Genomic DNA, 10,910 nt, shown 5'->3' with positions numbered 1-10,910 from the left:
CTGGGCACTACAGAGTCAGGCCCAACCCATCAAAAACCATCTACCCGTTTTAAAAGCAGTGTGTATATTTTATTAAGTCAAATTAATTACTTTATATTATAAAAATTTAGTAAATATTCAGGTGCATTTCCTTCTATGTTACAATGATCTCAAACAAGATTTGCTAATCTTTTATATCATATGTTCAATTGGACAAATGATTGAACAGACGATTGTTGCAGCATATCTTACTGCGCTTATTATCAGCAATATAAAGTAACACTTATTTTTCTTATATACATAAACTTGAGGCAAAAGTTTTAGAATTATCATCTCACCGCCAAGGAGGTTCTAACAACCTACAGAAATCAGCCATCTTTATAATGCACGCCATGTACATTCATATCAGTAACTGTGTGGTCTGCTATCTTGATGTAGTAACATTGCTCAAACATAATATTTCAGAGAAGTGTTCAAATGAAAAAGTCTAATCTTGTATTTGTTCAATAGCTTGATCTTTAAATTCGGAACTATACTGTAGTAGAAGTACATATTTAAAACGTAGCGTTTCTGAAATAACTAGAAATAACACTTGCCTCTCGAAGATTTCTAGCAAACAACTTTTCACATTCTATATGATGTGCACAACAATGTCATCGGAACTTCAAGAACTGTATAGCGAGTTCCTCTTAGGCCGTGCACACTGCAGAAGGCGTTCACATAGGGGAGAAGTCCCAATGCACCAGCCTTGCCTTATTCAAACATATATATAATAAATTAGGAGATTTCCGGGGGTTGAACTCATGACAGCTGATACAGATAGACACTTAAGCATCCCGTCAAGCACAACCTTCTATCCTCTTTTGTCCAAGAAGTGAAGATGGTTCAACAACGAGTTTCTCTCTCGCAGATGTGAAGATTAAGACAGTTAATTTCTCATGTACTGTAATGCAGTGAGATATTGTTCTAGAAAGCTGAAACATGGGTATTTTCTTCATTGGCGCCTGAACCTGAAGATTTTAGACAGGCCTCAATATCTTTGCCATTTGAGTCTGTAAACTTGAGGTAGTTTTCGGTTTCTTTCATATCTGTGCTACCATTTCTTCGATGGTACCATTTTCGGACAGAGTTTGGCCTTTTGTCACTTATGGCAATGGCAATGTCATTCGGGAAAAGGTCTTTACGCACAAAAGCATGGAAAATTGTTGTCACGAGGAGGGCTGTCAGTGTGAATGTTGCAACGACACAAAGTATGATCGACAGTGACTTGGTTATAACATTTGACACTTCAAGTGAGTACCTAAGGGTTGCAATGGCAGCACCAGTCATTGGGAAAGTGTAGGCCCACCAAGCCAGTGAAAACCTATAAATAACGATGGAAATAAAGCTCAAAACCTCAGACAGCTATATTTTGAAGGAATCATAAATACCAAATACAGAATCCATATTGTGGAAAATACCTGAATCCTCGGCAGAAATTAACTCGAACAGCCTGCAGAAACAAAAGAGGGATGGACTTTTAGCCAACAAATATTTGAACTGAACAAGTGAAACAGGACCGCAATCAACTTGATGAGTTTCCATATTTTTTTGAGCATCATTCTAGGATTAGTATCACAACTTTTTGTGCAAACAACACTAAAAGTAAATTTATTCATTACTAAACTGAATGTCATTCATACTAAACCTAAATATGATAGGAAACGTTTAGAAGCAACAGTCTGTGTTACTGAGAATTGAATTAATGAAATGTAGGTATATAAATAAAGATTTGTGGCTTATTTATGCAAAAGAACTAACCAGTGAGAAATAAAGGAACAGAGCGATAAAATAAGCAATCATTGACCCAAAATCGAATGATCCTTGTATTCTTGCCCATGCCATTGAAGCAACGCTAGGTGCAGCAACAAAAAGAAAGAACACGGGATGGAGTTCCTTTGGGAGCGTTTCATTTGTTGGAAGCCTCTGGTACAGTGTAACAACAGGACTGTGTAGTGAGCCAGTCCAACCGCAAAAAAGAAAATCGGTCCTTCTTTTAACCCCAGTGTTGCACCCAATAGTGCCCCCACAAAATTCCCAACAACAGAAAGATGGTTTGATGGATTTGCTACCTTTGAAAGTCTTCTCTGTCCTCCTGACATCCACTGTCCGTATATCTTCAGCTCAAGGATTAAGATAGGCGTCATGAGGACATACCATAAAGCCTGATGCAGGTCTTTTGTCAAAGAAGGTGGAACTCCTAGAGCTAAGAACAACAAGGCTATCCACGGAGCAAAGAAGAAGTTGACACGTATTGGATGATAGTACTCACGACGAACAGCCTCAAAGTAGAATACAATCTTCAGAATGTAGGTGAAAGCCACCACGCTAAAGAACAACGGATAAGAACCATAGAATAATGTTTACTTTCGTGCTGATATGGAGAAATCCCATTGTGGTACTTGTGGCTAAATTTTTCCACATTATGGCTTGGCTGCTGACACCAAGGCATAAACCGAATGAAGAGATAGGGTAACGAAGAAGAAATGGCCACAGTTTATCGTCTGGAAGCAGTATTTCCTCTGAAGGCTGTAAGTTTGATGACAGTACATATAATATGAACATATTAGTATTTCAACAAAAAACCAGAACTAGATGAATATAATTTTTCCGGTGTGCAAAGGCACACTATTTGACAAATATATCTATAATTGTGTAAGTGACGCTTGAATGCACACAAATTAGTAAAAGGTAACAATTCCATACAAATGAAACTTTACTTTTTGATCCGTGTATAAAGGTTTTTAGTTTGACAAGTAGAAGCTAAATCTTGACATGCAAATTGTCACAAATACATTGAGAACATGAAGAACTTGTAAAAAAAAGGTCATCAGAACATACCCTAAGAGTATCCAACTCCGGTCCTTCCAAGGCATCAAAATATCGGTGCACAGGTACATTCTCCATTTCAGTAGTTTTTTTAAGTGGTGTTCCTGTCTCATTTACCTTTCCACGCAAATTTGATAATTGTCTATCTAACTTTCCAGAAAAAGTTTTAAAAGAATTGTATCTTTTATCTGTAAGAGTCTTTCTCATGGGGTTTCTGAGGGGGAGGTCAGGAGCTTTTCCACTTATAACTGCATCATTTAACTCAGAGCCTTTTGGTATCGGCTGTGAACGAAAGATTGGCTGTTTGATCTTTGGAATATCAGTAGAAAGTGGAGAATGTGAAACACCGCTGCTGGAAATTAATTCACAATCATCCCTAAAGAGAACTCTTTTCTTCCCCTCCAAGTGGTCTTCTATAGGAGAAGGCGGCATGCTGATGGAAATGGATCGTGTTCTCTGGTGGGACTCAAAATCACAGTTTTGGATCTCCGCTGCATCTATCTTGGTTTCCTAGTGCATTAAACATAAATAAATTATTTAAAATACAACGATCCTTTACTGGTTAAAAGTTAATAATAACTGTATTACATTATCCACATCCTTGCTATAGCCAATCTAAAAGATAGAAGAGTAATAATCTAACAGCTACAACGACATTACTAAGTAGTGAGATTGCTGGTAAATGACATGTACACTACAAGAAGTAACAAATAAACATAGGTTTAGTGAAATATTTACTGGGAAAGACTTTCCAAAGCAATATAGTTTTGGACTATAAACTCCAGAGTTAATTAAATGTTCAATAGCACATACGTCCGTGGTACTGCAGAGCTTAAATAACAGCTATCTTGGTATACATGTTTACATAGATAGTATATGACTAAAAACATAACAAAAAGTTGAATTTTAAAGACATTAACGAAGTTTCTTCCAAAGAGTCCAACATTATGAATTCATAATATCAGTTTTATACTTTTATCACTTCAAATCCTTTAAATTTGACAAAAAAGCCCTGTCCTCTTACTACTTAATTTTGATCAACTTAAACTCACTAGTGTTCAAAGATCACATGCAGACCCAATCAAACAAGTTTGTTGTCGAAGCAGTTAAGGATTTAAGATAAGATTGATATAGAGATCAGGACACATACAGAAAACTGAAAGAAAAAAGACTGCAACACCAAAATATTCTTTTCCCAGGTCTATTTATGTTTTAGCAATGTGATGTTTGCTATTGCAGAAGCCTAATATGACAGACCTTAGAGAGCACAAAATTACGAAACATTAAAGTAATTAAGTTCCAATAAAATTTGAACTACCATTACAAAAGAAACAGAACAGGATCAGCAGCTAAACAGGAGCAAAGTGATTGTTGCTTGTCGGTCTTCTCGTTGGTTATAACTTGTAACTATGAAATGCATCATTCTATTGAATCATGAAGATTGAGAGATTTATAACCATCTTGCATCACTATCAGTGCAGAATAGAAAGTTTTATAAAACATGTAGAGACTAAAAGCTGATATATCTATGAAAAAAAATATGTAGCAAGCAAACATTTTTGGGAGTAAAAATGTTTTATTTGGAACAGCAACACAAATATGACAATCCAGATTAATATCTAAATCTAAGTATGCCAATAAATCAAAAAGCATGTGATTCACAGTATCAATTAAGAAAACAAAAATCTCGAAGAATTACATATTGACTTACCACGAGAGAAGGAAAGACTGTGTCCAAGTCAGTGTCTTTGTCCAAACTATCAAAGCATTCCAATTCATGAGTAGACAAATATTCAATGTGGGTGGAGGGAATTTTCCAAACTCAGGTTCCTGTTCTCTTCCATGCTGAAACGTATATACCTGCAGTTCAACATGTTCTCATACTTAATACTTGCAAATTACAGCAACTAGTAAAAACTTGTTGATACTTAGATTGAATGGAAATGAGAATTCCAATACGCGCATCAAGTCTTCTGTTCTTGTTCAGCTAGGATGTACTGCACAAAGTGTCCAAAATCGCAGAATGTGAGGCAATGATCTGTAGTCCCGACGGATGATCAAATATAGTCCCCGGATGCCGACTTGACATCCACCGGGTGAGTAGCTTATGTAAAAATAAAATCTGTAGCACATTTATGCAAACAACTTTGTGTAGATTTTGTAGGAGCATATAAGTCATGTTGGCTACTAGTGGATATGCAATAGGTTGATTAATTGTAAATATAAGATGTCTTGTAATTCTGTATAAGTGAAATGGAGTCAAGTGACAAATAGCTACCCGACGGATGATCAACAAAGCTACCCGACGGATGATCAACAAAGCTACCCGACGGATGAAGAGCATGTACCCGACGATGATCAAATTCATATCTGTTGACAGTGACAACACAGTCATATGCGTTGGGTGTTTGCAAAAGAAATGTGGTAGCCTGTTAAGCAGGAATTTGAGAACAAAGAAGCGTTACCATTTCCATGCAATTGTGAAGATATTCAAAGAAGCGGAATAGAGTAGTGAAGTAGCATGGAGTTAGACTAGATTGTTTTGTTTTATTATCTTGTCTTATTATCATGTAAACTTGGTGATATATAAACCAAGTGTAGCTAGTAGAACATTCAACTAAGCAAACACATTTCAAAAGAGAGATAAATAAAGTTGTACTTATCAAGAATTTCTCTGTAGTTTGTTTGTTCTACTTGTAAGCAGCTGTGAGCTATTTAAGCTTCACAGGGTTCTCATTATATATATATATATATATATATATATATATATCTGGTGGATACTTTCAAATCCACCAAAAAGTTTTAAAAGCCTTTGTTTTTATTACTTTGTGTTTTGATTTATATAACTACTTCATTCCGTAATCTGCAAATCAAACACTTATATATTTATCGAGTTATAACTGATTTTAAAATCTTGAAAAAGTAGCCAAAATTACATTCAACCCCCTTCTGTAATTCTTATTGTATTGTTAGGGAATAACAGACTTTCAATTTAGTGACCATTTTGATATTTAACTCAAATGGAAAGGCATACGGACAATTCTCAATGGATCCAGCCTTATCTTCTTTATATAACAAGAAATCAGGAGATTGTGATTCCCAGGGATTGAGTCCATGGCATAGCTGATATAAAGTTACACTGACGATCCAATCAAGCACAACCTTTTAAGTTCCTCTTTCGTCCAAAATGTGAAAATTGTTGTCACGAGCAGGGCTGTCACTGCTGCGATGACACAGAGTATGATAGACACTGTCACACTAATTAGGGGTGAGCAACGGGTCAGAATCGAACCGAACCAAACCCGAATCGAAAGAACCGAGAACCGAAATAGGAATATTTTAAGAACCGAACTGGACCCGTTTATATGTAAGAACCGAACCGAAACCGAACCGTAAAATTCGGTTCGGTTCGGTTCTTAACCGAAAGAACCGAATTTATATTTTCATTTCATATTTATTTATTTTGCATATTATTTTTAACTTTTTAAATTTTGACTAGTTTTGATTACGTATTAACGGTAACTTAGTAAAAGAAGTTTTATTAGTGGCAGATCATTTTGAATTCAATTACTTTCTAATATTTAAGAAGAAAAATATTTATAAAAATATTCAAAACTCCATAAATATTTAAAGAAACGAGTAATACAATAAAATCATATTTTTCTTAAATTTATTAAAATATTATAAATAAGAAAACATAATATGTAATATATATACATATATTTATATATATTTTTGTATTTATTCATTTATATACGATTCGGTTCGGTTCTTACGGCTCTAGAATGTTAAGAACCGAACCGAACCAAGAACCGAAATTTCTAGAAAAACAAGAACCGAACCGGACCCCAATTAGGTAAGACCGAACCGGAACCGCAATTTTTGATCGGTTCGATTCGGTTCTCGGTTCCGAACCAGGAAGTGCTCACTCTTAACAATAACTTAGTTATAACATTTGAGACTTCAAAGTGAATACAGCAATTAAATTTTAAGAAATAAACTAGCATAATAGCTCGTGGACGCACACGTCATTCTCTAGTAGTCATTAAAATACATATCGATTATCATTTTGAATGTGAGATGTTAAAAAAAAATTATTTTGTAATGAAATTCCTGCGTTCTTAATCATGCAAGCTAAATGTGAAAGAAGTAGGATGACACCGGAAACTTAAAGTTGCAATTATCCATAACAACATACAATTACATTTATATATCTTTTACGAAAAGAAAAATAAATTTTAAAATGCAAAGTTCTAAAGTATGGATGTAGATAACATTATATCTTTTTATATTAAAAGGAAAACCATCTTTGTGGGCAATTCAGGATCCTTATAGTTTTTCAACTTCGTACCATAATCATTATTGTCGTCAATTTTCGTAAGTGGTAAACACTACAAGACACATGTGACATTGTATTTATCAAAGTGTTGGATAACAAAATATATTTATGATTTTAACTTGGAATGCACAGAGTTTCAGAATGATATTCTTGATATAATATTAAGTATTTTAATGATTTTTTCAGTGTGTTAAATATTAAACTAGTCACTGAAATGGAGCACATATATCATTTTGTTCACCGATCTCAATAAGTTATCATTTACAGTCACTTAAGGTGGTCTAATTATTAGTTTTTTCACCTTTTAAATTTTAAATTAAGTGTAAATATATTTAAAAATTAAAAAAATAAGAAAAAAATATGGCCATTAATATTATATACAAAGTTTTGTTCTTAATTTTATCATGAAAAAAGACAAAAAAAGTTACTTTTATTTTTTAATAAACTTTATTACGAGTTTTATTAAAAAATAAAATGTATACTACTTAATAATTTATTTGAAGTGTAGTAAAATATCATTCGAAACATCTTATACCCAATGTTTTGACTTTTTATTGATGAAATATTTTTTAGTGTTTCGGCTTTTTTCTTTGCAGTCTTTGATGATTCTGATTATGATAGATATTTTGAGTAGATGCAATCTTTGAGTTAAAAATTTATCGATACTAATTGTAGTTTGTGTAGGTACAATATTTATAGGTGTACAGTAATTGAAACTTGTTGTATGTGGAATCGACAATGTCTAGTCCAATTTTATTGCTATCGTATTAAAGTGTATGTACAATATTGTAATATTCATGGCGACGACGTGTAGTTAACTATATATATATATATGTCGCATGTGATATGTATTTGAGAATATCCTTATAATTTAACAACTTATAATATTCTCGTATGTTGGATGGTAAAAAGCGATCATATCCTTAATTTTCTATTCCATAACAAAACAACTCTCAAACATAATAAATAACAATTGATCAATTGTTTCAGGTACAAATTTACCAAACCTATATATTAATAGACTATGATATTCTTTGATCGTTAACAAAATTTAGCATCCTCCAAAATTTTATAGGTTAAAAAAAAAAAATATGTGATCCCTTTTTATCTCCACTTAAATATAACAAAAATATGTGATGAATTCTTATCTCCACTTAAATTAACATCATTTACAATATTAAACTAAATACTCATTATTAATTTATGCACGAATGCATGTAATTTACGCCAAATGTATATGTTATGAGTTTTATTTACTTATGCAAGCAATGGGGTTAATACAGAGCGGCTATTTAAAGGAAACAAAAAATTACTTGCAAAAAACACTCCGACTTGATATAATCCATTCATCTTAATATTAATATTTTAATGTTTTAATTTTGCCAAAAACCCGAAATAATGAAAACTCGTCTCTCAAAGTTTTCTATGATACCTTAGAAAAAAAGTTGAGACAGTTTTTCAAATTATGTATCATGCCAAATTCATAATTAAACTTTTTAAATTTCAATAAATTTAGAATTATATAAAATCAGAATTATTTTGTGATCGTTATTAAAAAAATCATGTTTTTGTGATATTTCCCCAGGTCTGCTTATCTTTTTTCTAGTTTGGATATTTAATTGTTTATACGTTTTGAAGTAAATAAAAATTTGACATCCATTATTGATAATACTAAAAAAAAATCAAATACAAAATTCAAGACGAGATAAGAACAAAAGGACCTTAGAACCAATTAGTAAATGTTTACGTTCTAAACTTATAAATAAATTTTGATATTTTCCCGAAACACTTCGCATCCCTTCAAGCACAACATTTTTTTCTTTTGTCCTTGATCTGAAAATGATTAGACACCGAGTTATCTCTAGTAACTACGAAGATTTGACAACCTAATTTTCTCGTAGTAATAAGATATTGTTCTAGAAGGCGGAAACATGTATTTTCTTTGTTGGCGCCACGACCAAAAGATTTTACACAAGCCTCAATATCTTTGTTATTCGGGCTGTAAACTTAATTTTCGCTTTCTTTCATATCACTGCTACCATCTTCAATGGTCCATTTTAGAATTTCCCATATCCTAACAATTCAGTATAGTCACATGGGACCGAACCACGTTACATAATTTTTAGATTTAAAAATAGTTTACTGAGCATCATGTTTATTGATTTTACTTTTTTTAATTTTAGAAACCTTTAATGATCAAACTAAATATATGGAAAAGTTGTTTTTTAATTTAAAAATAACTTTGAATTAATCTCATTATAATTTATAATGATTGAAATAAATTCATCGTCAAAAATATATTACTATATACTGGACATCAATTATGAAAGGTGAGTGATATCGATAAAACAATACTCCTCCCTCCAACGATAGGAGGATATTAATTAATTTGGAAGAGATATGTGGAGGCCCCCCAATATTAATTTAATTTAAATATCACTTTCTCCAAAATCTTATAATATGTTTTAAAAAAAATATTTGATCAGCAGTCATCTCCAACTTAAATGTAATTTTATAATTTTAAACTTGATACTCACAACTTAGTTATGCGCAAATACATGTGATTTTTACACAAATGTATTTACTGTGAGTAGTAATTAACTTGGCATATCAACGGGGTTAATATATGAACATAATAACTACAAAATTCCAACATTTTTCATAAACAAATCTCATGTTAATACAGAACAGCTCTGTTATAATAAAGAAACTAGGGGCATCAAAATTAGTGGGATGGTCAACGAAGTGTTGGTGGACCGGTTGACCTCTTATGCCTCCTTACGAGATATCAGGAGTTCGACTAATGTGTGAGCGTGTGTAATCAGGAAAAAAAATTAGTGAAACTAGAGTACATTTAAATATTTAGAGTACATTCCGTGCATGGAATGCATTTATATGTGCTAATATTTTGCCTTCTTCACATGCACACGAGGTCACAGTTGAGAGAGCACAGTTGTTGTGGGGAATTCTGAATGAGGAATACTATGTGGACCTTGGTGAGTTTATCTACCAAGGGATTCTGAAGTTTTTGAGGGGAACAAAGCATATGAACATCCCTAATGCATCCACGGTTACGAAGCTATGCCGAGCAGTAGGAGTGAACTGGCCGGCTCATGAGCAGTTGCAATTGCCAACAGCTCCGATAGATTCTGGCACTCTAAATGGGATGCAGGAGTGGACCGGTGGTGAGCCTGAGGAGCATGGGCTGGGTTATCGTCTTCCAGGAGGGCGTCCAGCACGAGGTGCTACTATGGCTAGGCCAGGGCGTGGTGAGGCTGGTTCTTCGAGAGCTCAGGAGGGTGCTGGGATGGGTGATGCCCAGTATAGGAGGCTTTCACGGTGGATGGATGCCATGTATGAGACGCAGAGCAGGTTTGCTCAGGAGCTCACTCTTGCGTTAGGGACTGCTTTTCGAGGCCTTGGAGCTGATATCCAGTGGCCAGTTTTTGGTGAGGACTCTGCATACCCGCCGCCTGATACTCCACCCACTGAGGGTGATGATGATGATGACTCCGAGTAGGTATACCCTGTGTTCCTTTCTACTACCTTCACTGGGGACAGTGAAGATTTTAAGTTTGGGGGTGGTAGTTAAGGAATATTTTGTGTGTGTCATAACTGTATATTCATGATAGTTAGTTCATATAGTTGCATAATTTTTGCCATATAGTTTTTTTATATAGCTTTATTTGTTTGTCATATCATATAGCTCATGCATATACCATGA

At 33.8% G+C, this 10,910-nt stretch overlaps 1 pseudogene; it reads right to left on the bottom strand.

Annotated features, from left to right (window-relative positions):
• Positions 1–553: 553 nt before the first annotated feature.
• On the bottom strand, positions 554–3,058 carry LOC141702022 (S-type anion channel SLAH3-like; annotated as a pseudogene).
• Between the last annotated feature and the right edge of the window lie 7,852 nt (positions 3,059–10,910).

This window comes from Apium graveolens, unplaced genomic scaffold (genome assembly GCF_009905375.1).
Source record: "Apium graveolens cultivar Ventura unplaced genomic scaffold, ASM990537v1 ctg4523, whole genome shotgun sequence".
Taxonomy (NCBI): Eukaryota; Viridiplantae; Streptophyta; class Magnoliopsida; order Apiales; family Apiaceae; genus Apium; species Apium graveolens.
Note: the sequence above shows the minus strand (reverse complement) of the source record. Positions and strands in the feature narration are given on the sequence as shown.